This window comes from Crocodylus porosus, unplaced genomic scaffold (genome assembly GCF_001723895.1).
Source record: "Crocodylus porosus isolate Cpor-Errol unplaced genomic scaffold, CroPor_comp1, whole genome shotgun sequence".
NCBI lineage: Eukaryota > Metazoa > Chordata > Crocodylia > Crocodylidae > Crocodylus > Crocodylus porosus.
Genome location: NW_017728909.1, coordinates 30,599,194 through 30,604,557, shown reverse-complemented (window position 1 = coordinate 30,604,557; position 5,364 = coordinate 30,599,194).

The following is a 5,364-nucleotide window of genomic DNA, read 5'->3' as shown; positions in this document are numbered from 1 at the left end:
ATACCAGAATCTTAGAAAAATAAGGTTGGAACAGACCACGGGACATCATCTACTCTAATCCCGATTAAAACATCATATCTTCTATTTAAACTACATCAAATGTTGGCCTAATTCATATTTTAAAAGATCTAATAGTGCAGACTCCATTACCTTTCTAGTTAATCTTTTCCATTGCTCAATTTCTCTCAAAACTCAAGTCCCTCCTAACCTCCAACTTAAATCTCACTGTAGTTCAGTCAAGCTAGGTATCTGTATTGCTTCATCTTATTAAGATGGGTATGTCAGTCCCAGTATCTTGGTCATGATTAGGTTAAACTATTTATCTCCAGAGCTAGAAAACTGAAAGCATGATACCTTGATGTTGGAACTTGAAACAGGCTGAGCCAATATGCATCAAAGTGCAAGTTAAATACGCACATAGTGGGTGCATCTACACGAGACACTAACTGCGCAGTAGCCTAATAACACTGTGCAGTAGCATGCCAGGCGAAATCTGTCCTATTACAACTACTGCACAGTAGTATTAAGCTACTGTGCAGTTAGCATGTGTAAAAACCTTCTGCCAAAAGATCTTGCAGACCTACCTTTCAGCTGCTCCTAAGTGTAGCCCCAGTTCACGTCTCATATATAAAAACTCTCTAGTCTAGGGAATTATTTTTGTGTTCTTTACTTTATACCTGGCATCTCTTATTTCAGCTTTGGCTTTGTGAGCTCATCCCACACACAATTCCCGTGCAGTAGCACCAGTTGCTGTACCTTTAGTACTTGGTTATGCAAGTGCTAAATTCAGCGAGCAGTAATTACGGTGTATGAGTTAATGAACGTGTAGACACAGCCAGTGACTTCTACCTCACAGAGGGTGAAATCACGTTACATTTAGACCATACTCAGGAGACTTAAAACGCAAGCATCTGCACGTTAAAGTTCATTAACTCATACAAAGTGCCCTCTGAGCATCTCAAAGTTATGCCACTTCAGGCAAGGATTAACTCTGGTCTGCGATATCTAGCTCAATGTTAGGGTAACTTCAGTCTGCTCCACAGTGATAAAACGAGGAAACTGGAGTCTTCCAGCATCTCAGGCACTGTTCCCAGCCCTGGCCCACTGAGAGCAGAGATAGAGCCCAGGCATCCTGGCTCCTAGCCATGCCTCTGCCCACTAGCCCTCTATTGGCAAGTCAGAGCTGTGCAGGCAAGAAACAGAATGAACCCCAACATGCAACAGCTCACAGGACCTCTCATTTTAACACGATTTAACATTGCACAGATTTAGTATGGTCTATGTGCAATATGCAACTTTACCCAAAGACTTAACACAGCTTAGACCAGAACTTTTTAGGTCATCTAAGAGAGCTGCTGGCATACAGCTGTCACAGATGTGGAAACTTGCAAGCTGCACAGACAGTGAGCGTGATCGCACTTGTGCTAAGGTGTAGATCTATGTAACTAGGAAGTCCATACAGTTAAACAAACGTGGGTGACATAAACATTTGACCCATACAGCTGTGCAGGCATCCAAGCTGGGGTGGGTAGGCATATAAGTCTGTTGCAGTGACTGGTTGCCAGTTGGCATGGTAGTTACTTCTCCTTTTAATTCTTCTCTTCTCTTTTCTTTATCTTTTCTATTCATTTCATCTCTCCTTCATTTTTCCTCTTCTCATCCTGCCCATCCGTGCTCTGTGGCTTCTGTCTCAATGTCAGTATTGTTCAATATCAGCCTCCAGTTAGAAACAGGCCTTTAGCTGCACGGACTCAGAATATGAACCTGGCACTTTCGCTCTTGCAGCAGTCATAGTCACGCTGACAGACAAAGCTAGTCCGCCCACCCCCATCCCTACTTCCCTGCAGCTGCCACTGCTGGTTGTTCCTGGGACACGTAATCTTGGGAAAGCAAACGCTGAAGCACAGGTTTAAGTGTCACGCTAGGGGGCATCACAGAGCTGTGGTGACAGAATTTGCTGTAGACATCTTGCATCATGAGCTGACAGTTCAAAACAATCCACCCTATTCAAGAGCCCGTCAAAAGAGCATGCACTCGGATGACTTTGCTTCTAGGTATCACCTTCAGAACTTAAACACTCTAGGACAACACCGTTTCTCTGCTGCCAAGTTTTCAGGTGTATTTGTGTGAAACAAGTGACATCTAGTGGCTAGTAGAGTTAATTAATCTATTTTTCAAGCCTTCACTTGCCGAGCTAGGTGTTATACAGATCAGCCTTTCCTTCACCTGCCTCCTGCCCAGTCCAAAGGCCTGTAACCTGCCATTCTCAAACCAATCATACTTGAGCCCTGCTTGAGTCCTTAAGAAATACCAAAGGTTAGTTGTTTTGGTTGTAAAGCCCATGAGAAACCCCATTTATCAAGGGTCCAGTATGGCGCTTTTTCAATACATAAAGGGAAGTAACAGCAATTGAGACCCTGCAGAAAGTGTTGTAGGCTGGACAGCCTGAAATACAGTGCAAGTAAATAAGAAGTCCCTGTTCTGAGCCCCACAGATCAGTCATTTCTGTAATGGCTGGCTCTGCAAAGTGTAGTAGCCACCTACTATCATTTTCTGCTTGGTCAGAGTGCATCTGGAGAGGTTGCTTGAACCAGATATGAACAGTATTTGGCAGATATCTACAGAACAGTATTTGGCAGATCTCTTTTACACGTGATGGTCATCACAATGAACATGTGACATGAATGTCTTTTGCGTGGCTTAATTGCATCACACATGCACCAGTTTGGGGGGCTTCTGATGAATTTGCATCATTGCCAACTAAACTATATCCAGATGTAGCTTAGTTGGCAATGATGTTTTGCAGCTGTCAGCTCACCCCTCAGCCACAGGAGAGGTGGGCAGGCTCCACAAAAAAAAAGTACTGGGCCCCTTGCCACTTCTGCTTTCAGCTGAGGCATTACCCAGCCCACTGGCAGCCCACGGGGAGCTGCCACCACAGAGGGAAGGACTGGGGCCTCCCACAACTCAGCGGCTACTCAGTCTGCTAGCAGATCACCCCCTGTCATGGGCAGGCTCCAGCTCTGACAAAAGCAAGCGAAAAAAGATCAGGCCCTTTACCAAAATGTGATGGAAAAAATCAAATAATGGGTTTCAATTAAAAACCCACCATTTCAATTTAGGGAGTAAAACCCCATTTGGCATTTTTCAGATGCTGCTGCAGCTGCACCATTTCAATTTAGGGACTAAAGCCCTCAGGACTAAACCCCATCCTGTGTACAAGATGTGAGCAGTCTGGAATAATTGTGAGGAGAAGATCTAAAGTAGACTCAGGAATAGGACAAGGTGGCAGGGAGCTGAATTTATCCTTTTTACACTGATCCATATCACACTGAGATCTCACTGGAAATCAGTTTGAGTTACAGTGCTGTAAAGAAGGAAAGAAACTGCGAACTTCATCATTTTGTTGAGTTTCTGCTCTATTCAGGTTCTCCTTGACAAAACCACCGTAAACATCACTGTAACTCAAACTGATTTCAGTGCATGTCTTCAGTGTCGTGTGTGTCTCAGCTTAGCCCTGGTGAAAACACTACAGTAAAGCTGCTCTTACGAAGACAAGGAAATGAGCAGCAAAAGGGAAGTTTTCTGCACTACACTACCCACATGCTTCATGCTTGAGCTAGGAGGTCCAACACCGGAGCTGAAACTTTCTACTCAGACTGACAACAGAGACTCACTTTCAGTGAAAGTTGTCAAGTACACTTATATCATACAGGCATGTAGGGAAGTAACCTTGTGTATTACTGCTATGGGCAGGTTTCAAATCCATTTCTCTTGCCCAAAGGCATCACATTTTAAGTAAATTTAGGAATTGTTTTACACATCTTTTGAAAAATAATTTTGCTTTATTCCACATATTTAAAAATGCCATACGCGCCGACACGCACTTTCCATATTACTGCAGTACCTTATGTTTTCAAGTGTTTTACTTTCTGCTGTATTATGTTTAACATTCATAAAAATTTCACCTGGGTTTAAAATAGGAAGGTTAAAAACACCATTGCTACTGAAGAAAAAGACCCTCTCCACAGCTATAAAGGTGTTGATGCCAAGAATGTGACCAGCAAGCTTTGATGCTAGATGTAGGATTCAGAAAGGGGAAAATTCCAGCCCCACCCCATGCATACAGCATCTCAATAGAAAAATAAACTTAAAGCCACCTGTCTGAGAACACTGCTGAAAAGCAGGTCTTCAGGGAAAGGTCCTTTACAAAAAGGTTTTATCATACATGTTCTGCAAATAGGAGGTTTGGAAGGCAAGAAGTTCAAATGGGATTATTTACTAGTAATTTCCTTTTATACCTAGGAGTAGGGTGACCAGGTGTCCTGGTTTAGCTGGACAGTCCTGGACTTGGGAGGCCAAGCAGGCTGTTGAGAATTATAACAGGTGTCTCGGAAACACATGGGAGCAGGATGCAGTCTGCCGAGGTGTCAGAGGCATGGAGCACCTTGCAGGCAGGCAGGCACAGGTACCTGTCCAGCACACCGCCCTACCCCTGCTAACTTATGAGAGTGCCAAGGATGGGGGCCAGCATCCCGGATAAATGTCCTGGATTTCCTACCTAGGAGAGGTGGCATTTAATCATCTCAGCAGGGCACCCTGCACCACACCTTCAAAAACTAACACAGATGATGCTAACATTGCAAAATAACAGTAAAACATGTAGATTTTACTACTGGAGCAAAGAGGAATGGTACAGATGAATAAATGTTGGTGCCTAGAACTTAAGTAGTCTACATAAAAACTGTTCATTTGGGCTTTGATGACATTGGTTTGGTGGGACTCTTTCAGTCCCAATTCCAAATATACAAACACTTTCTTCAAGGTAGCCGTGTGGCAAGCAAGGTGTCTTCTATAAAACCTTCCCTTTGTCACTCAGTAGTGCTACTAAGGTGGGGCAACCAGAGTAGCAGCCCCAGGCAGCACCTTGGGGAGAAGGGCAGGAAGAAAAACAGATGTTGCTGCAGCTGCACAACTGCTCTGGTGGCACCAGTAGCCAGAATTTGCCACTGTCCCTGTGGGTCACCACTGCCCCAGGCACCCAGCTGCTCTGTTACACCTGATGTCACTTAAACCTAGATTGCAACCTTCTGCCAAAAGACCTCGCAGACCTACCTTTCAGCTCTTCCCAAGTGTAGCCCCAGTTCACCTCTCATATACAAAAACTCTCTAGTCTAGGGAATTATTCTTACGTTCTTTACTTTACACCCCGCGGGGGGGCGGGGCGGTTGGGGACCGCCGCCCGGACGGCCCCGGTCGGGCGCATTTCCACCGTGGCGGTGCGCCGCGACCGGCTCTGGGTCGGCTGGGAAGGCCTGGGCGGCAGGTGGCTCGCCGCTTCGCGGCGGCGAGTGTTACAGCCCC